This window comes from Pseudophryne corroboree, chromosome 11, assembly GCF_028390025.1.
Source record: "Pseudophryne corroboree isolate aPseCor3 chromosome 11, aPseCor3.hap2, whole genome shotgun sequence".
In the NCBI taxonomy this organism is placed as follows: Eukaryota; Metazoa; Chordata; class Amphibia; order Anura; family Myobatrachidae; genus Pseudophryne; species Pseudophryne corroboree.
This window is the reverse complement of record NC_086454.1, coordinates 7,172,726-7,199,399: the sequence shown is the minus strand read 5'-3', so window position 1 is coordinate 7,199,399 and position 26,674 is coordinate 7,172,726.

Sequence of the window (26,674 nt, the reverse complement as noted above, 5' to 3'; positions counted from 1 at the left end):
CCATTATCTACCCCGGGAACGTGTTGCGCCCGAAACAGAATATTGCAGCGCATACAGGTTAGCACGAGCCGCAACAACACCCGAAGGACCCGGAGGGCCTTAGCTCTTTGGTTGTTAACCGCGTGCACGACCCCTAAGTTATCGCAGCGGAAGAGAATACTGTGATCGCAAAGTCGCTCTCCCCAAACCTCCAAGGCTACCATGATGGGAAAAAGCTCCAGCAACAACAGGTCGCCGGTCAGCCCCTCCCTCGACCAAGACTCTGGCCAAGAGGCCGCGCACCAAGCCCCGTCCAGATAACAACCGAAAGCCCGAAGAGCCCGCCGCATCCGTAAACAACTGCAGGTCGAAACTGTCAACGAGCGGGGCCATCCAGATCAGCACACCATTGAAATCCACCAGAAGCGAAACCCACATAGCGAGGTCCCGCCTAATCTCCGCCGAGAAACGGACAAAATGGTGCGGCCTGGACACCCCAGCCGTGGACCGTTCCAACTTCCGACAAAAAACCCTGCCCATGGGAATCACCCGACAGGCAAAGTTCAACAGACCTAGGAGGGATTGAGCATCCCGCAACGTCACCTTACGCCGTTCCGAGCACTGCGCAATGGACTCCCGAAGCTTAGCAACCTTGTCCTGAGGCAGCCGGCAAGCCCCCGCAACCGTATCGATCTCGATACCTAAAAAGGACAAACAGGAGAGGGGCCCCTCCGTCTTATCCTCGGCCACAGGGACGCCAAAATGCCCCAACAAGGCACGCAGCGAGAACAATAGGAAACCACAGCGAGGAGAACCCGCGGGCCCCACGCACAAAAAATCATCCAGGTAATGTGCAATCCCGCTACCTCCGCAAGAAAACTCCACGCACCAATGTAAAAAGGTGCTGAACTTTTCGAAAAAGGCACACGAAACGGAACACCCCATAGGCAGACACTTGTCTACAAAGTATTCCTCCCCGACGCGGATACCCATGAATAGAAACGGCTCCGGGTGCAAAGGGAGCAAGCGAAAAGCCGATTCAACATCCAGTTTAGCCATGAGGGCCCCGGGGCCAGAGCCCCGGACCATGCCCAGAGCATCCTCAAAGGACTGATACACCACCGAACAATATTCCGGCGAAATTGCATCGTTCACCGAGGACCCAGATGGATAAGACAGATGCTAAATGAGCCGGAACTTACCCGGAGCCATTTTGGGCACGACCCCCACCGGGGAAATAATCAAATCCTCGACAGGCGGCAGCGCAAAGGGGCCCGCCATTCTCCCCAGGCGAACCTCCTGCTCAACCTTTTCCTGGCGGCCCGAACTAAAACCTCCCCCACCACTGGTAAACGAAAACCCGACGCAAAACCCTCCCGCAGAAATCTTGCATCGTCTGTGTTTGGGTACCACCCCAACCATTTTAGCATGGCCCCCAAATGAACTGGGGTCGGCGCCCTAACTAGCGGCAAGCCCCCCAGTATTTTTTCCGGCTGGGCCCGCAGCCGCCCTGGCACCCGGTCGCCCCGCGCGGAAGCAATTGGAAGCCGGGTGGGATCCGTTACATCGTAAGCAAAGGTGGCGAAAATGACACCGTTGCCCAAGGGGGCACGTGGCATTGTTGAACGCGAAACACTTCCCCTTCGCCGGTGCCTGCTGCGGAGAACGGGCCGCGGTCCAAGGGCGGCGCGGCGGAGCCTCAACCGCGGGCCGAAACTGACTCACCGCCGCGGCCTACACCGCCAACGACGCCCCCTTAGTCAGCAGCTTCATATCCTGCGCTCGCGTGACCCGAAGCCATACCTCCACATCTTTGCATCTGAAGTCAATGTGCAATCGTGCTTCTGACGGAACTGCTTGTCATAATGCAGCCACGAATCGTCCTTAGACTGACGCTGCATGTCATGCACGAGGTGAATATACCTGATGACGTTCACGTGTTCACCAGGGCGATCCTCCAAGTAGCACGCCGGGAAGACACAGAAACCCGCCAACCAGTTGTCATACGAGCGGAAGGCCTCTGCCCCAATACCGCCATTCGCAAGAGCTTCCTTACCTTCCCTCTTGGTGTCCTCCGTCAACGTAAAAAGGTCTACGTATTCCCCCCGTCTAATCTTCCTCCTGCAACTCTCACGCAACCCTCGCAAGACTGCCATGTACTCGCAGCGAACCACGCCCGGCAAATTACGCCTCCTCCTTTCCTGACCGGAACTACTACTACTCTTCCGAGACCGCTTATCCCGGTGCCGCGCCTCACGCCGTGGGTACTTGATAGCCCGCTTCCTAGCCTTCGCGGTGCTACTAACTGCAGACTGGCACGACGAAGAAGAAGAAGAAGATCTACTTGATGGACTACCGTACGAGGAAGAAGAGGACCCCAGCGACATAGCAACTGTATCGTCGTCCCACTCACCGGCAGGCCCGCTTCCGGAAGGCGAAATGTCGACCACGACCGGCTCCTCGTCCAGATCGCCATCTGGATCCGCACCTGAAAAAGAAGGGACAACCGCCCCTGGAGCCGAAGCCTCCCCGGCGGGAATGAAAGCAGACGCCCCTGCGGGCGATGGGGTAGCGCTACCCAGCAACTCAGCGGCGGAGCCCAGACTGCGACACGCCTGTAGAAACTGCACCATGGCGGGGCCAGAAGCACCCGGAAGAACGGCTGCGTCGACCGAAGGGGGAACCATGGAAACGCCTCCCGGGGACAAAGTCGACAAAAACGGCGCAAACGCCACCGTCATGGCCGACATTGCCGCCGCAACGGCGGAGGGATCCGGAGCCGCAGCCGTAGCTCCAGTGGTCAATAGACCCCCTAATAAGGTGATTATCAGTTACTACGTGTGCTGGGTTCTCACTGCTGAGAAGAGGCGATATAGGGAAATTTCAGGCAAATCGAGATTTGGGAGAGAGCAGAGCATTGTATGGAGGCGTAATGTTCCGCTGATGCTACGACTGAGTTCCTCTTTTCCATCGCCATTGTGTAGCTGTACCGTTGCACAGTATAGTTAAACATTTTCATTCTGCAGAATTTTAGGTCATGGATAAATGTGAGGCAATGGCGGTCAGTTCTTTATGCGATGGTTTGTTGAGTAAAACTGGGAAACACGCGAGGGGCGTATTGCGCTGAGGAAAGCAGCCTGAAGTCATTATCCGGGAGAACAGTTTTCTCATATCTTCTGCTGAGTGCTAAACATCCAGTATGTACAAACTCTGCTGTTCAGTGGCACCCTGTATAGCGGTGACCAGACACAGTAATGTAATGCCACCATACTGGCCCTGCAGATTTACAGAGAAATACAGTTATATTTGTATACATAATTGCCAGTTTTGCCAAACGTCAAGGTTATGTAAGCTGGGAAAAGTCACTGCTGGATTTCCTGTATTCCTGTCATGCCTGTGCAGGCTGATTTCTGTTCTAGAACCTCTGCTTGTGAATTTGACGTCAGATTGTCCTGATATTTCAGTCTTTCAAATTTGTACCTTATAGTATGTCCCTGACCATTGCCAAACCGGATTCACTGACCGTTCCCATTGCTTTCTGTCTTATCAGCCTGTCACGCTGGAACCGGGGTCCTGATCCAGATATAGACGCCGCTGCTGGCTGTTAATATAAGGAAAAGTCGTAGGAGGCATCTTGCTCTCAAAGACGCCCCCTGCTGGCTTCTGTGATCCAATGCTGCGTCTGCGGAGGTAGCATTGGATCCTCTGCAGGAACATTGAACGTCTCAGTAACCTTCAGTTATTCAGGATGTCTGCCAAAACTGTGGGGCCAAATGCCCGGCTTCAACACAAACGCCCGGCAAACGCCTGAGGACGCCCGGCTCCGACACACCCTGAAAACGGGGACAACATGTCCCCAACTGGCTGCAGACTGTCACTTGCGTGAATACTGATTCTCTATAGATCTTTGAATCAGGCCCAAAGGACACAACCTGCATGTTATTTATACGGTATTCACATCGGAATGCCGGGTCACACCTGGGAATTGGATACGGATCCTTCCCAGGTGCGACACGGCATTGGACCCTTTTAGACTGGCTTCCCAACCCAGCAATATGGAGCCGGCATCAGGGGCAGATGCTGAGGTGGCCATGGTACATGAGATCATCTCCACTCCGCCTCTACCTACGCCGTGAATGGGTCCCGGGTCACATCGACTCGGCAACCCGTTCACACTTCACCTGACCCGGTAATAACCCGGAAATAACTCTTCTTTATTCCCGGGTTGAATTCATCAGTGACCACTTGCACACCGCACAGCAACCTGCGTCACGCTGGCAATATACCGGGTTATTTTTGCGGTGTACTAGGGGTATGACAGAGAAACCCCACTTCCTTTGCATGGGTTCCTGGAGAAGACCAGTTTCATGTTACAGTAGACTTTGCAGAACGGACCTTCTTTTTGCGGCGGTATAATTATGCTGCTCGTCATTGGCTCATCATGGACGGCTTTACCTGAAGAATTTTAAACACCAATAGCAATTATTGCTAACCAGGCTTGTGTACCATTAGCTCCGATTGCCCTTTTAAAACTATCGGTCACATTCGCCAATGATCAGCAGCAAAAACTGTGTAATAAATTTACCCCCGCGCCTCTGTTCCAGGCAGCACCAATGGAAGCTGGCAGTAGCGGAGAGTCATCATTGGGAAACATGGCTGCCAGACATAAATAATAGGATGAGGGGGCAACTATAGTAAATATACTAAACACATGAATGTGGATGACTTGTCCTCATTTCTACTCTTTGCTGATGTGTTTCCAGATATGGTCTAGTAGGCGCATCTGTCAACAGGAATTGACTCCTAGAGGAGCCGGAGGAAGATACATTCAGCGATCGCATGGAGCAGTGTGTTGTGGGAGCCAGTAATTAATTGAATCTTCTTTCACATTTGTGTAATTTGACCCCGAAGCTAAAAATATAAGATCAGTTTTATGAGCCTGAGCCAAGTACGAAAGGCAGGGGATGGGTGTGGGTGTAGGGCGGGGAAGGGGGGGGGGGACTTGTTATTCCAGTTCCTCATACATTTCTAATTGAAGTCACTAGCAATAATAACAGCTTCACACCTCGTGGCAGCCTCAAAATTGCCCTGGAGCATTGTCTCAAAAAGTTTCAGGTGGCAGGGTAGCTGTTACCCTTATAGGCTCCGGCGTGAGCGTCCTGGATGGGATAATGTCATCTGACAGGTCTTTTTGAAGTGTCCATTTTCAGAATGTAAATGTCCAGCACAATCTGACGCGGACTGCAGCTGAGCGCCATGGGGATGGACTGGCAGGGGCTCATTATCACGCTGAATGTTTCCATGTATGTCACAACAAATCTGTTATCATATCTCGGGGAGAGACATCGGCCGTCACCTCTGTCTCAGACATTACCAAGAGGGGAAATTTGGCTAAAGCAAGAAACTCTGCAAAAAAAAACCCTTTGTCTTCTGGCCTCTTAGCCGTTCATTCCTTCCTGTGTCTCATTCCTGTGTCTCATTCCTGTGTCTCAATCCTATATCTCTTTTTTTTTTTTAAATGGGGCTAAAGATAAAAAAATAAACTAATTACAATATAACACCATGACAGTTATGCAGTGATATTTAATTATGCTAGATAGAGTAATAAATTATAAAAACATTCATGCCAAGTGTAAGCAGGTTTGATAACAAACCAAAAAAAGTCAGTGGGCAAAACCATGTGCACTGCAGGAGGGGGGGGGGGGGGGGGGCATATGTAACATGTGCAGAGAGTTAGATTTGGGTTGGTTATATTGGCCCTCATTCCGAGTTGTTCGCTCGGTGTTTTTCATCGCATCGCAGTGAAAATCCGCTTAGTACGCATGCGCAATGTTCGCACTGCGACTGCGCCAAGTAACTTTACTATGAAGAAAGTATTTTTACTCACGGCTTTTTCTTCGCTCCGGCGATCGTAATGTGATTGACAGGAAATGGGTGTTACTGGGCGGAAAAACGGCGTTTCAGGGGCGTGTGGCTGAAAACGCTACCGTTTCCGGAAAAAACGCAGGAGTGGCCGGAGAAACGGTGGGAGTGCCTGGGCGAACGCTGGGTGTGTTTGTGACGTCAACCAGGAACGACAAGCACTGAAATGATCGCACAGGCAGAGTAAGTCTGGAGCTACTCTGAAACTGCTAAGTAGTTAGTAATCGCAATATTGCGAATACATCGGTCGCAATTTTAAGAAGCTAAGATTCACTCCCAGTAGGCGGCGGCTTAGCGTGTGTAACTCTGCTAAATTCGCCTTGCGACCGATCAACTCGGAATGAGGGCCATTGTTTCTGTGCAGGGTAAATACTGGCTGCTTTATTCTTACACTGCAATTTAGATTTCAGTTTGAACACACCCCACCCAAATCTAAGTCTCTCTGCACATGTTACATCTACCCCACCTGCACTGCCTATGGTTTTGCCCATTATAGAACAATTTTGCTGCAGCATTCAGGTCTGAATTAGGCCCAATACTCATTCCCCTGAGAAAATGTGTGCAGAGACCAGGGGCCTGCTTGGAATGATAAAGGTATCAGATATTTAGCTGCAGCTACTGAATGTGCTTTTCTTTGGTCCACTAACAACTCTGAATAACCCTCTATGCCCTTTTAAATACCCACTGATCCCCATGATGTATTGTTCACATGGCAGCTATTTTAATTTTAAGGCAAGTGCAGCTGCAGTCACACTGTACGCACGGAACTAAAGGCCTGGTACAGAGGTGGATATAAATGTTGCCACTACTGCGTGAAAAGATGCAAAAACCACAGGAGGCATTTTTTTGAAAAACAACCAACTAGGGGTTTCTCAGATCTGCTGCCTGTGGGGGTCATTCCAAGTTGATCGCTCGCTAGCTATTTTTTGCAGTGCTGCGATCAGATAGTCGCCGCCCATAGGGGAGTGTATTTTTGCTTTGCAAGTGTGCGAACACTTTTGCAGATGATGGCACAAAAAAGTTTTTTGCAGTTTCTGAGTAGCTCTGAACTTACTCAGCTGCTGCGATCACTTCAGTCTTTTGGTCCCGGAATTGACGTCAGACCCCCACCCTGCAAATGCTTGGACACGCCTGCGTTTTTCCAACCACTCCCAGAAAACGGTCAGTTGACGCCCACAAAAGCCCTCTTCCTGCCAATCTCCTTGCGATCGGCTGTGCGAATAGATTCTTCGTTAAATCGATCGCTCTGCACCAATCCTCTTTGTACCCGTACGATGCGCCTGTTCATTGTGGTGCATACACATGCACAGTTTTTCCGAGATTAAACCTTATCGCCGTGCTGCAAAAAGTTGCTAGTGAGCAATCAACTCGGAATGACCACCAGTGTCTGAAGACGCAGCACATGGATCCACAGGGCTAACATCAGCCGGCTCATCAGATATCTGAGTAACCACCAACTTACTGAGACCTCCCCTTCACATAACTATCAGGTTACTCAGGTTGTCCCGCAAAACTATGCTGCTAAAGCCTGGGAAACTGCATCTGAGCATAGAGCCTCAGGGTTCAGCACACCCAGAAAATGGGGCTGACACTGCCCTGTTTTCTGGAATACTCCACCTCCCCACCACCAAAAGGCTGCTGACTGTCACTCACCTGACATCTGCAGCCACAGAAAAAGATCTGCACATCCGTGACTGCACACATCCATGTTGCCCCTTTCCTCTCCATCCTTATGCTTTTGCAAATAGCTGTCATGATTATCCTAGTGCAAGAAATACATCTGAAATTAATTCAGCATAGCCTGAAAGTCCATGTGCACATCCTCAACATGCCCTCACTAGGCTTTCACCTATGTGCAAATGTTCTGTTGCCACCTAGTTACACCCATTTAGCCACAAGTGGAGTCACCACTGGAGTTACTGTATTATTCTAAATCATCTGTAATTCACTCAACTGCCAGAGCATGTTCAATCGCAAGATCCATCAACAGAACTACCAAGTGAAGCAACACCATGTTTACCTGGCACTCATCTTCCAGATATTAGACATAAGACAACATCGTACACCACCTGTTTTATGAAAATAATATCACAATATATAGAATAAAATTGACTGCTGATAAAAATGATGTCATCACATTGAGATGTAATGGTAGTAGAACTGGCCTCTCCCTCCTGTTTCAGAGATGTATAGGGGTGAGTGAAAGTGGGGAAGGGAGGAGAGGTTGGGAGGAAGTGTTAAGGTGGGGAAAGTCAGGAATGGAGAGAAAATGTTTGGGTGGAGAGAGAGTGGAAAGAGAAGGAAAAGATGTAGAGAAAGAGTGGGAAATGGAGACAGAGGAAAGCAAAAGTTATATATAAAAAAACAATATATATATATATATATATACTGTATTGTAAAACCAATATTTATACACTGATAGCAAAATTTACCAGGAGGTCACTCTAATCACCCTAAATAGTCACTTGTTTCTTGGGAAGATCAAAGAAAGTTCTGGATGTGCCATGATGATGAAAAGTAAGACATGCTGGGTGTATGAAGTAGGTTTGTGCTCTAGGGTGGCAGGAGTCTCTCATTATTACTCCATATTGGATATTCTGCTGCTGCATTAATCTCAGTTTGTGGCTTCCACACATTGTGACCATCCTGACGTGCTGATAATAAACAAGGTGCTCCGGTGAGCAGGAGAGGAGATGTCGAAACCATAAGGTCCTCAAACTGAGTGAAATGCACCTTAACCCTTTATGACCCCTTGTCCATTTAAATGGATTTTATTAAACAATGTATTGTGTAGACTGTATTGTGATGACCGCTGCCATTCAAATCCCAGTGTCCATTTAAATTTACAAAAATGGCGTGAAAATTTCCCTGCAGATGGCGGCAGTGGCTTGTAACGGTCGCTGCGAGTCTGATAGATGGCTTCACCCAGAAAGAGCGCCACAAGGTGAGTATCCCACTTTACAAGAACAACAACGTACTTTGGGCCCAATTCAGCGTGGATCACTATTCAGAGAAATCGAAAATTGAGTGATTATGAAATGACTGCACATGCATAGCGTTCACATTGCGCACGCATGAGGGGTAATAGTGACAGAAAATGCGTACAGACCGTAAACACAATGACTACGTACAGACCGTAAACACAATGACTGCGTACAGATCATAAACACAATGACTACTAACAGATCATAAACACAATGACTACGTACAGATCATAAACACAATGACTACGTACAGAACATAAACACAATGACTACGTACAGATCATAAACACAATGACTACGTACAGATCATAAACACAATGACTACGTACAGATCATAAACACAATGACTACGTACAGATCATAAACACAATGACTACGTACAGATCGTAAACACAATGACTACGTACAGAACATAAACACAATGACTACGTACAGATCATAAACACAATGACTACGTACAGAACATAAACACAATGACTACGTACAGAACATAAACACAATGACTACGTACAGATCATAAACACAATGACTACGTACAGAACATAAACACAATGACTACGTACAGATCATAAACACAATGACTACGTACAGATCATAAACACAATGACTACGTACAGATCATAAACACAATGACTACGTACAGATCATAAACACAATGACTACGTCGTACAGATCATAAACACAATGACTACGTACAGATCATAAACACAATGACTACGTACAGAACATAAACACAATGACTGCGTACAGAACATAAACACAATGACTACGTACAGATCATAAACACAATGACTACGTACAGACCGTAAACACAATGACTACGTACAGAACATAAACACAATGACTGCGTACAGATCATAAACACAATGACTACGAACAGATCATAAACACAATGACTACGTACAGATCATAAACACAATGACTGCGTACAGACCGTAAACACAATGACTGCGTACAGATCATAAACACAATGACTACGTACAGATCATAAACACAATGACTACGTACAGATCATAAACACAATGACTGCGTACAGACCGTAAACACAATGACTACGTACAGATCATAAACACAATGACTGCGTACAGACCGTAAACACAATGACTACGTACAGAACATAAACACAATGACTGCGTACAGATCATAAACACAATGACTACGTACAGAACATAAACACAATGACTACGTACAGATCATAAACACAATTACTACGTACAGATCATAAACACAATGACTACGTACAGAACATAAACACAATGACTACGTACAGACCGTAAACACAATGACTGCGTACAGATCATAAACACAATGACTACGTACAGACCGTAAACACAATGACTACGTACAGAACATAAACACAATGACTACGTACAGATCATAAACACAATTACTACGTACAGATCATAAACACAATGACTACGTACAGATCATAAACACAATGACTACGTACAGATCATAAACACAATGACTACGTACAGATCATAAACACAATGACTACGTACAGATCATAAACACAATGACTGCGTACAGATCATAAACACAATGACTACGTACAGAACATAAACACAATGACTACGTACAGATCATAAACACAATGACTGCGTACAGATCATAAACACAATGACTACGTACAGAACATAAACACAATGACTGCATACAGAACATAAACACAATGACTACGTACAGATCATAAACACAATGACTGCATACAGAACATAAACACAATGACTACGTACAGATCATAAACACAATGACTGCATACAGAACATAAACACAATGACTACGTACAGATCATAAACACAATGACTGCATACAGAACATAAACACAATGACTACGTACAGATCATAAACACAATGAGTACGTACAGACCGTAAACACAATGACTACGTACAGATCATAAACACAATGACTACGTACAGAACATAAACACAATGACTGCGTACAGACCGTAAACACAATGACTACGTACAGATCATAAACACAATGACTACGTACAGAACATAAACACAATGACTGCGTACAGACCGTAAACACAATGACTACGTACAGATCATAAACACAATGACTGCGTACAGATCATAAACACAATGACTACATACAGATCATAAACACAATGACTACGTACAGATCATAAACACAATGACTGCGTACAGATCATAAACACAATGACTGCGTACAGATCATAAACACAATGACTACATACAGATCATAAACACAATGACTACGTACAGATCATAAACACAATGACTGCGTACAGACCGTAAACACAATGACTACGTACAGATCATAAACACAATGACTGCGTACAGACCGTAAACACAATGACTACGTACAGATCATAAACACAATGACTGCGTACAGATCATAAACACAATGACTACATACAGATCATAAACACAATGACTACGTACAGATCATAAACACAATGACTGCGTACAGACCGTAAACACAATGACTACGTACAGATCATAAACACAATGACTGCGTACAGATCATAAACACAATGACTACGTACAGACCGTAAACACAATGACTGCGTACAGATCATAAACACAATGACTACGTACAGACCATAAACACAATGACTACGTACAGACCATAAACACAATGACTACGTACAGATCATAAACACAATGACTACGTACAGATCATAAACACAATGACTCCGTACAGATCATAAACACAATGACTGCGTACAGATCATAAACACAATGACTACGTACAGATCATAAACACAATGACTACGTACAGAACATAAACACAATGACTACGAACAGATCATAAACACAATGACTACGTACAGATCATAAACACAATGACTGCGTACAGATCATAAACACAATGACTGCGTACAGATCATAAACACAATGACTGCGTACAGATCATAAACACAATGACTACGTACAGATCATAAACACAATGACTACGTACAGATCATAAACACAATGACTACGTACAGATCATAAACACAATGACTACGTACAGATCATAAACACAATGACTACGTACAGATCATAAACACAATGACTACGTACAGACCGTAAACACAATGACTGCGTACAGATCATAAACACAATGACTACGTACAGACCGTAAACACAATGACTGCGTACAGATCATAAACACAATGACTACGTACAGATCATAAACACAATGACTACGTACAGACCGTAAACACAATGACTGCGTACAGATCATAAACACAATGACTGCGTACAGATCATACACACAATGACTACGTACAGACCGTAAACACAATGACTACGTACAGACCGTAAACACAATGACTACGTACAGACCGTAAACACAATGACTGCGTACAGATCATAAACACAATGACTACGTACAGATCATAAACACAATGACTGCGTACAGATCATACACACAATGACTACGTACAGATCATACACACAATGACTACATACAGATCATAAACACAATGACTGCGTACAGATCATAAACACAATGACTACGTACAGATCATAAACACAATGACTGCGTACAGATCATACACACAATGACTACGTACAGACCGTAAACACAATGACTACGTACAGACCGTAAACACAATGACTACGTACAGACCGTAAACACAATGACTGCGTACAGATCATAAACACAATGACTACGTACAGATCATAAACACAATGACTGCGTACAGATCATAAACACAATGACTACATACAGATCATAAACACAATGACTGCGTACAGATCATAAACACAATGACTACGTACAGATTATAAACACAATGACTACGTACAGATCATAAACACAATGACAGCGTACAGATCATAAACACAATGACTACGTACAGACCGTAAACACAATGACTACGTACAGACCGTAAACACAATGACTACGTACAGACCGTAAACACAATGACTACGTACAGACCGTAAACACAATGACTACGTACAGACCGTAAACACAATGACTACGTACAGACCGTAAACACAATGACTACGTACAGACCGTAAACACAATGACTACGTACAGATCATAAACACAATGACTACGTACAGAACATAAACACAATGACTACGTACAGATCATACACACAATGACTACATACAGATCATAAACACAATGACTGCGTACAGATCATAAACACAATGACTGCGTACAGATCATAAACACAATGACTACGTACAGATCATAAACACAATGACTACGTACAGATCATAAACACAATGACTGCGTACAGATCATAAACACAATGACTACGTACAGATCATACACACAATGACTGCGTACAGATCATACACACAATGACTACGTACAGATCATAAACACAATGACTACGTACAGATCATACACACAATGACTACGTACAGATCATAAACACAATGACTGCGTACAGATCATAAACACAATGACTACGTACAGACCGTAAACACAATGACTGCGTACAGATCATAAACACAATGACTACGTACAGACCGTAAACACAATGACTGCGTACAGATCATAAACACAATGACTACGTACAGATCATAAACACAATGACTACGTACAGATCATAAACACAATGACTACATACAGATCATAAACACAATGACTACGTACAGATCATAAACACAATGACTACGTACAGAACATAAACACAATGACTACGTACAGATTATAAACACAATGACTGCGTACAGATCATAAACACAATGACTGCGTACAGATCATAAACACAATGACTACGTACAGAACATAAACACAATGACTACGTACAGACCGTAAACACAATGACTACGTACAGATCATAAACACAATGACTACGTACAGATCATAAACACAATGACTGCATACAGAACATAAACACAATGACTACGTACAGATCATAAACACAATGACTGCATACAGAACATAAACACAATGACTACGTACAGAACATAAACACAATGACTACGTACAGATCATAAACACAATGACTACGTACAGAACATAAACACAATGACTACGTACAGACCGTAAACACAATGACTACGTACAGATCATAAACACAATGACTACGTACAGATCATAAACACAATGACTGCATACAGAACATAAACACAATGACTACGTACAGATCATAAACACAATGACTGCATACAGAACATAAACACAATGACTACGTACAGAACATAAACACAATGACTACGTACAGACCGTAAACACAATGACTACGTACAGATCATAAACACAATGACTACGTACAGAACATAAACACAATGACTACGTACAGACCGTAAACACAATGACTACGTACAGATCATAAACACAATGACTACGTACAGAACATAAACACAATGACTACGTAAAGACCGTAAACACAATGACTACGTACAGATCATAAACACAATGACTACGTACAGATCATAAACACAATGACTGCATACAGAACATAAACACAATGACTACGTACAGATCATAAACACAATGACTGCATACAGAACATAAACACAATGACTACGTACAGAACATAAACACAATGACTACGTACAGACCGTAAACACAATGACTACGTACAGATCATAAACACAATGACTACGTACAGATCATAAACACAATGACTACGTACAGATCATAAACACAATGACTACGTACAGAACATAAACACAATGACTACGTACAGAACATAAACACAATGACTGCGTACAGAACATAAACACAATGACTACGTACAGATCATAAACACAATGACTACGTACAGACCGTAAACACAATGACTACGTACAGAACATAAACACAATGACTGCGTACAGAACATAAACACAATGACTGCGTACAGATCATAAACACAATGACTACGTACAGATCATAAACACAATGACTACGTACAGATCATAAACACAATGACTACGTACAGATCATAAACACAATGACTACGTACAGAACATAAACACAATGACTGCGTACAGAACATAAACACAATGACTGCGTACAGATCATAAACACAATGACTACGTACAGATCATAAACACAATGACTACGTACAGATCGTAAACACAATGACTACGTACAGATCATAAACACAATGACTACGTCGTACAGATCATAAACACAATGACTACGTACAGATCGTAAACACAATGACTACGTCGTACAGATCATAAACACAATGACTACGTACAGATCATAAACAAAATGACTACGTCGTACAGATCATAAACACAATGACTACGTACAGATCGTAAACACAATGACTACGTACAGATCATAAACACAATGACTGCGTACAGACCGTAAACACAATGACTACGTACAGATCATAAACACAATGACTGCGTACAGACCGTAAACACAATGACTACGTACAGATCATAAACACAATGACTACGTACAGATCATAAACACAATGACTACGTACAGATCATAAACACAATGACTGCGTACAGATCATAAACACAATGACTACGTACAGATCATAAACACAATGACTACGTACAGAACATAAACACAATGACTACGTACAGATCATAAACACAATGACTTCGTACAGATCATAAACACAATGACTACGTACAGATCATAAACACAATGACTACGTACAGATCATAAACACAATGACTACGTACAGATCGTAAACACAATGACTACGTACAGATCATAAACACAATGACTACGTACAGATCGTAAACACAATGACTACGTACAGAACATAAACACAATGACTACGTACAGATCATAAACACAATGACTACGTACAGATCATAAACACAATGACTGCGTACAGACCGTAAACACAATGACTACGTACAGATCATAAACACAATGACTACGTACAGATCATAAACACAATGACTATGTACAGACCGTAAACACAATGACTACGTACAGATCATAAACACAATGACTACGTACAGATCATAAACACAATGACTACTTACAGATCATAAACACAATGACTACGTACAGATTTTAAACACAATGACTACGTACAGAACATAAACACAATGACTACGTACAGATCATAAACACAATGACTACGTACAGATCATAAACACAATGACTGCGTACAGACCGTAAACACAATGACTACGTACAGATCATAAACACAATGACTACGTACAGATCATAAACACAATGACTACGTACAGACCGTAAACACAATGACTACGTACAGATCATAAACACAATGACTACGTACAGATCATAAACACAATGACTACGTACAGATCATAAACACAATGACTACGTACAGATCATAAACACAATGACTACGTACAGATCGTAAACACAATGACTACGTACAGATCATAAACACAATGACTGCGTACAGACCGTAAACACAATGACTACGTACAGATCATAAACACAATGACTGCGTACAGATCATACACACAATGACTACGTACAGACCGTAAACACAATGACTACGTACAGATCATAAACACAATGACTACGTACAGATCATAAACACAATGACTGCGTACAGACCGTAAACACAATGACTGCGTACAGACCGTAAACACAATGACTACGTACAGATCATAAACACAATGACTGCGTACAGATCATAAACACAATGACTACGTACAGAACATAAACACAATGACTACATACAGATCATAAACACAATGACTACGTACAGATCATAAACACAATGACTGCGTACAGATCATAAACACAATGACTACGTACAGAACATAAACACAATGACTGCGTACAGATCATAAACACAATGACTACGTACAGAACATAAACACAATGACTGCGTACAGATCATAAACACAATGACTGCGTACAGATCATAAACACAATGACTACGTACAGACCGTAAATACAATGACTGCGTACAGATCATAAACACAATGACTACGTACAGAACATAAACACAATGACTGCGTACAGACCGTAAATACAATGACTGCGTACAGATCATAAACACAATGACTACGTACAGATCATAAACACAATGACTACGTACAGAACATAAACACAATGACTGCGTACAGACCGTAAATACAATGACTGCGTACAGATCATACACACAATGACTGCGTACAGAACATAAACACAATGACTACGTACAGACCGTAAACACAATGACTGCGTACAGACCGTAAACACAATGACTGCGTACAGACCGTAAACACAATGACTGCGTACAGACCGTAAACACAATGACTGCGTACAGAACATAAACACAATGACTACGTACAGACCGTAAACACAATGACTGCGTACAGACCGTAAACACAATGACTGCGTACAGACCGTAAACACAATGACTGCGTACAGATCATAAACACAATGACTACGTACAGATCATAAACACAATGACTGCGTACAGATCATAAACACAATGACTACGTACAGATCATAAACACAATGACTACGTACAGATCATAAACACAATGACTGCGTACAGATCGTAAACACAATGACTACGTACAGATCTTAAACACAATGACTGCGTACAGATCGTAAACACAATGACTGCGTACAGACCATAAACACAATGACTGCGTACAGACCATAAACACAATGACTGCGTACAGATCATAAACACAGTGACTACGTACAGATCATAAACACAATGACTACGTACAGATCTTAAACACAATGACTGCGTACAGATCGTAAACACAATGACTACGTACAGATCATAAACACAATGACTGCGTACAGATCATAAACACAATGACTGCGTACAGATCATAAACACAATGACTGCGTACAGATCATAAACACAATGACTGCGTACAGATCATAAACACAATGACTGCGTACAGATCATACACACAATGACTACGTACAGAACATAAACACAATGACTGCGTACAGATCATAAACACAATGACTACGTACAGATCATAAACACAATGACTGCGTACAGATCATACACACAATGACTACGTACAGAACATAAACACAATGACTGCGTACAGATCATAAACACAATGACTACGTACAGATCATAAACACAATGACTACGTACAGATCATAAACACAATGACTACGTACAGATCATAAACACAATGACTGCGTACAGATCATAAACACAATGACTGCGTACAGATCATAAACACAATGACTGCGTACAGATCGTAAACACAATGACTACGTACAGATCGTAAACACAATGACTGCGTACAGACCATAAACACAATGACTGCGTACAGAACATAAACACAATGACTGCGTACAGATCTTAAACACAATGACTGCGTACAGATCGTAAACACAATGACTACGTACAGATCATAAACACAATGACTGCGTACAGATCATAAACACAATGACTGCGTACAGACCGTAAACACAATGACTACGTACAGATCATAAACACAATGACTACGTACAGATCATAAACACAATGACTACGTACAGATCATAAACACAATAACTACGTACAGATCTTAAACACAATGACTGCGTACAGACCGTAAACACAATGACTACGTACAGAACATAAACACAATGACTGCGTACAGATCATAAACACAATGACTGCGTACAGAACATAAACACAATGACTACGTACAGATCATAAACACAATGACTACGTACAGAACATAAACACAATGACTGCGTACAGATCTTAAACACAATGACTGCGTACAGACCGTAAACACAATGACTACGTACAGATCATAAACACAATGACTACATACAGAACATAAACACAATGACTGCGTACAGATCATAAACACAATGACTGCGTACAGACCGTAAACACAATGACTACGTACAGATCATAAACACAATGACTACGTACAGAACATAAACACAATGACTACGTACAGACCGTAAACACAATGACTACGTACAGATCATAAACACAATGACTACGTACAGATCATAAACACAATGACTGCGTACAGACCGTAAACACAATGACTACGTACAGATCATAAACACAATGACTACATACAGAACATAAACACAATGACTACGTACAGATCATAAACACAATGACTACGTACAGATCATAAACACAATGACTACGTACAGAACATAAACACAATGACTGCGTACAGACCATAAACACAATGACTCCGTACAGATCATAAACACAATGACTACATACAGAACATAAACACAATGACTACGTACAGATCATAAACACAATGACTGCGTACAGATCATAAACACAATGACTACGTACAGACCGTAAACACAATGACTACGTACAGACCATAAACACAATGACTGCGTACAGAACATAAACACAATGACTGCGTACAGACCGTAAACACAATGACTGCGTACAGATCATAAACACAATGACTACGTACAGATCATAAACACAATGACTACGTACAGATCATAAACACAATAACTACGTACAGATCTTAAACACAATGACTGCGTACAGACCGTAAACACAATGACTACGTACAGAACATAAACACAATGACTGCGTACAGATCATAAACACAATGACTGCGTACAGAACATAAACACAATGACTACGTACAGATCATAAACACAATGACTACGTACAGAACATAAACACAATGACTGCGTACAGATCTTAAACACAATGACTGCGTACAGACCGTAAACACAATGACTACGTACAGATCATAAACACAATGACTACATACAGAACATAAACACAATGACTGCGTACAGATCATAAACACAATGACTGCGTACAGACCGTAAACACAATGACTACGTACAGATCATAAACACAATGACTACGTACAGAACATAAACACAATGACTACGTACAGACCGTAAACACAATGACTACGTACAGATCATAAACACAATGACTACGTACAGATCATAAACACAATGACTGCGTACAGACCGTAAACACAATGACTACGTACAGATCATAAACACAATGACTACATACAGAACATAAACACAATGACTACGTACAGATCATAAACACAATGACTACGTACAGATCATAAACACAATGACTACGTACAGAACATAAACACAATGACTACGTACAGATCATAAACACAATGACTACGTACAGAACATAAACACAATGACTGCGTACAGACCATAAACACAATGACTACGTACAGATCGTAAACACAATGACTGCGTACAGACCATAAACACAATGACTGCGTACAGAACATAAACACAATGACTGCGTACAGATCTTAAACACAATGACTGCGTACAGATCGTAAACACAATGACTACGTACAGATCATAAACACAATGACTGCGTACAGATCATAAACACAATGACTGCGTACAGACCGTAAACACAATGACTACGTACAGATCATAAACACAATGACTACGTACAGATCATAAACACAATGACTACGTACAGATCATAAACACAATAACTACGTACAGATCTTAAACACAATGACTGCGTACAGACCGTAAACACAATGACTACGTACAGAACATAAACACAATGACTGCGTACAGATCATAAACACAATGACTGCGTACAGAACATAAACACAATGACTACGTACAGATCATAAACACAATGACTACGTACAGAACATAAACACAATGACTGCGTACAGATCTTAAACACAATGACTGCGTACAGACCGTAAACACAATGACTACGTACAGATCATAAACACAATGACTACATACAGAACATAAACACAATGACTGCGTACAGATCATAAACACAATGACTGCGTACAGACCGTAAACACAATGACTACGTACAGATCATAAACACAATGACTACGTACAGAACATAAACACAATGACTACGTACAGATCATAAACACAATGACTACGTACAGATCATAAACACAATGACTGCGTACAGACCGTAAACACAATGACTACGTACAGATCATAAACACAATGACTACGTACAGAACATAAACACAATGACTACGTACAGATCATAAACACAATGACTACGTACAGATCATAAACACAATGACTACGTACAGAACATAAACACAATGACTGCGTACAGACCATAAACACAATGACTACGTACAGATCATAAACACAATGACTACATACAGAACATAAACACAATGACTACGTACAGATCATAAACACAATGACTGCGTACAGATCATAAACACAATGACTACGTACAGACCGTAAACACAATGACTACGTACAGACCATAAACACAATGACTGCGTACAGAACATAAACACAATGACTGCGTACAGACCGTAAACACAATGACTGCGTACAGATCATAAACACAATGACTACGTACAGATCATAAACACAATGACTACGTACAGATTATAAACACAATGACTACGTACAGAACATAAACACAATGACTGCGTACAGATCATAAACACAATGACTACGTACAGATCATAAACACATTGACTACATACAGATCGTTAACACAATGACTACGTACAGATCATAAACACAATGACTGCGTACAGATCATAAACACAATGACTACGTACAGATCATAAACACAATGACTACGTACAGAACATAAACACAATGACTGCGTACAGATCATAAACACAATGACTACGTACAGATCATAAACACAATGACTACATACAGATCATAAACACAATGACTACGTACAGATCATAAACACATTGACTACATACAGATCGTTAACACAATGACTACATACAGATCATAAACACAATGACTACGTACAGATCATAAACACATTGACTACATACAGATCGTTAACACAATGACTACATACAGATCATAAACACAATGACTGCGTACAGATCATAAACACAATGACTGCGTACAGATCGTAAACACAATGACTACGTACAGATCATACACACAATGACTACGTACAGATCATAAACACAATGACTGCGTACAGATCGTAAACACAATGACTACGTACAGATCATAAACACAATGACTGCGTACAGACCGTAAACACAATGACTACGTACAGATCATAAACACAATGACTGCGTACAGATCATACACACAATGACTACGTACAGACCGTAAACACAATGACTACGTACAGATCATAAACACAATGACTACGTACAGATCATAAACACAATGACTGCGTACAGACCGTAAACACAATGACTGCGTACAGACCGTAAACACAATGACTACGTACAGATCATAAACACAATGACTGCGTACAGATCATAAACACAATGACTACGTACAGAACATAAACACAATGACTACATACAGATCATAAACACAATGACTACGTACAGATCATAAACACAATGACTACGTACAGATCATAAACACAATGACTACGTACAGAACATAAACACAATGACTGCGTACAGACCGTAAATACAATGACTGCGTACAGATCATAAACACAATGACTACGTACAGAACATAAACACAATGACTGCGTACAGACCGTAAATACAATGACTGCGTACAGATCATAAACACAATGACTACGTACAGATCATAAACACAATGACTACGTACAGAACATAAACACAATGACTGCGTACAGACCGTAAATACAATGACTACGTACAGATCATAAACACAATGACTACGTACAGAACATAAACACAATGACTACGTACAGATCATAAACACAATGACTACGTACAGATCATAAACACAATGACTACGTACAGATCATAAACACAATGACTACGTACAGAACATAAACACAATGACTGCGTACAGACCGTAAATACAATGACTGCGTACAGATCATAAACACAATGACTACGTACAGATCATAAACACAATGACTGCGTACAGAACATAAACACAATGACTACGTACAGACCGTAAACACAATGACTGCGTACAGACCGTAAACACAATGACTGCGTACAGACCGTAAACACAATGACTACGTACAGATCATAAACACAATGACTGCGTACAGACCGTAAACACAATGACTGCGTACAGATCATAAACACAATGACTGCGTACAGATCATAAACACAATGACTACGTACAGATCATAAACACAATGACTACGTACAGATCATAAACACAATGACTGCGTACAGACCGTAAACACAATGACTGCGTACAGATCATAAACACAATGACTGCGTACAGACCGTAAACACAATGACTGCGTACAGATCATAAACACAATGACTGCGTACAGATCATAAACACAATGACTACGTACAGAACATAAACACAATGACTACGTACAGAACATAAACACAATGACTACGTACAGATCATAAACACAATGACTGCGTACAGATCTTAAACACAATGACTGCGTACAGATCGTAAACACAATGACTGTGTACAGACCATAAACACAATGACTGCGTACAGATCATAAACACAATGACTGCGTACAGAACATAAACACAATGACTGCGTACAGATCATAAACACAATGACTGCGTACAGACCGTAAACACAATGACTACGTACAGATCATAAACACAATGACTGCGTACAGAACATAAACACAATGACTGCGTACAGATCTTAAACACAATGACTGCGTACAGAACATAAACACAATGACTGCGTACAGATCATAAACACAATGACTGCGTACAGAACATAAACACAATGACTGCGTACAGATCTTAAACACAATGACTGCGTACAGATCGTAAACACAATGACTGTGTACAGACCATAAACACAATGACTGCGTACAGATCATAAACACAATGACTGCGTACAGAACATAAACACAATGACTGCGTACAGATCATAAACACAATGACTGCGTACAGACCGTAAACACAATGACTACGTACAGATCATAAACACAATGACTACGTACAGATCATAAACACAATGACTACGTACAGATCATAAACACAATAACTACGTACAGATCTTAAACACAATGACTGCGTACAGACCGTAAACACAATGACTACGTACAGAACATAAACACAATGACTGCGTACAGATCATAAACACAATGACTGCGTACAGATCATAAACACAATGACTACATACAGATCATAAACACAATGACTGCGTACAGATCATAAACACAATGACTACATACAGATCATAAACACAATGACTGCGTACAGAACATAAACACAATGACTACGTACAGATCATAAACACAATGACTACGTACAGAACATAAACACAATGACTGCGTACAGATCTTAAACACAATGACTGCGTACAGACCGTAAACACAATGACTACGTACAGATCATAAACACAATGACTACATACAGAACATAAACACAATGACTACGTACAGATCATAAACACAATGACTACGTACAGATCATAAACACAATGACTACGTACAGAACATAAACACAATGACTGCGTACAGACCATAAACACAATGACTACGTACAGATCATAAACACAATGACTACATACAGAACATAAACACAATGACTACGTACAGATCATAAACACAATGACTGCGTACAGATCATAAACACAATGACTACGTACAGACCGTAAACACAATGACTACGTACAGACCATAAACACAATGACTGCGTACAGAACATAAACACAATGACTGCGTACAGACCGTAAACACAATGACTGCGTACAGATCATAAACACAATGACTACGTACAGATCATAAACACAATGACTACGTACAGATCATAAACACAATGACTACGTACAGAACATAAACACAATGACTACGTACAGATCATAAACACAATGACTACGTACAGATCATAAACACAATGACTACGTACAGAACATAAACACAATGACTACGTACAGATCATAAACACATTGACTACATACAGATCGTTAACACAATGACTACGTACAGACCGTAAACACAATGACTGCATACAGATCATAAACACAATGACTGCGTACAGATCATAAACACAATGACTGCGTACAGATCGTAAACACAATGACTACGTACAGATCATACACACAATGACTACGTACAGATCATAAACACAATGACTGCGTACAGATCGTAAACACAATGACTGCGTACAGATCCTAAACACAATGACTACGTACAGACCGTAAACACAATGACTGCGTACAGATCATAAACACAATGACTGCGTACAGATCATAAACACAATGACTACGTACAGATCATAAACACAATGACTACGTACAGATCATAAACACAATGACTGCATACAGATCATAAACACAATGACTACGTACAGATCGTAAACACAATGACTACGTACAGATCATAAACACAATGACTGCGTACAGATCATAAACACAATGGGGTAAATTTACTAAGAATCGTATTTTCCCGTTTGAGGTCAAAGTTCAATCACGAATGACATCGAAAGTGTAAATATGCTACTTTTTGAATTGATTACGACTAATTTACTAAGCTGCCGTATTCTGCATTTTCGGTTTTTCCGATGTCGATGTCATTCGATTTTTTAGGCAGTGTTTTACGTGAGTGACTTGTAAAACACTGCCGACTTTAATACAATGAATCTCGGCCGGATCTGAGAGGTCCGTGCAGGGCTTCATTGTGCACCTTGTTAAAAAAAAAAAAAATGTTTAAACTTAAAAAAAAAATTGCGTGGGGTCCCCCCTCCTTAACCAAACCAGCCTCAGGCTCTTTGAGCCGGCCCTGGTTGCAAAAATATGGGGAAAAAATTGACAGGGGTTCCCCCATATTTAAGCAACCAGCACCGGGCTCTGCGCCTGGTCCTGGTTCCAAAAATACGGGGGACAAAAAGCGTAGGGGTCCCCGTATTTTTGAAACCAGCACCGGGCTTCACTAGCTGGCCAGATAATGCCACAGCCGGGGGTCACTTTTATACAGTGCCTTGCGGCCGTGGCATCAAATATCCAACTAGTCACCCCTGGCTGGGGTACCCTGGGGGAGTGGGGACCCCTTCAATCAAGGGGTCCCCCCCCCAGCCACCCAAGGGCCAGGGGTGAAGCCCGAGGCTGTCCCCCCATCCAATGGGCTGCGGATGGGGGGCTGATAGCCTTTGTTGAAAGTAATGAATATTGTTTTTAGTAGCAGTACTACAAGTCCCAGCAAGCCTCCCCCGCAAGCAAGCTGGTACTTGGAGAACCACAAGTACCAACATGCGGCGGAAAACCGGGCCCGCTGGTACCTGTAGTACTACTACTAAAAAAATACCCCAATAAAGACAATACACACACACCTTGAAAGTATAACTTTAATACATACATACACACCACCATATACACATACTTACCTTATGTTCACACGAGGGTCGGTCCTCTTCTCCAGTAGAATCCATGCTGTACCTGTTGAAAAAATCCTACTCACCAAATCCAGTGTAGAGGGCTCCTCGGATAATCCATTTGTAATCCACGTACTTGTAAAAATAAAAAAACGGGACACCCGACCACGAACAGAAAGGGGACCCTTGTTTTCACATGGGACCCCTTTCCCCGAATGGCAGAAACCACCTCTGACTGATGTCTAAGTGGGTTTCTTCAGCCAATCAGGGAGCGCCACGTTGTGGCACCCTCCTGATCGGCTGTGTGCTCCTGTACTGTCTGACAGGCGGCACACGGCAGTGTTACAATGTAGCGCCTATGCGCTCCATTGTAACCAATGGTGGGAACTTTCAGGTCAGCGGTGAGGTCACTTTTGGTCAACCGCTGACCTGAAAGTTTCCACCATTGGTTACAATGGAGCGCATAGGCGCTACATTGTAACACTGCCGTGTGCCGCCTGTCAGACAGTACAGGAGCACACAGCCGATCAGGAGGGTGCCACAACGTGGAGCTCCCTGATTGGCTGAAGAAACCCACTTAGACATCAGTCAGAGGGGGTTTCTGGCATTCGGGGAAAGGGGTCCCATGTGAAAACATGGGTCCCCTTTCAGTTCGTGGTCGGGTGTCCCGTTTTTTTATTTTTACAAGTACGTGGATTACAAATGCATTATCCGAGGAGCCCTCTACACTGGATTTGGTGAGTAGGATTTTTTCAACAGGTACACCATGGATTCTACTGGAGAAGAGGACCGACCCTCGTGTG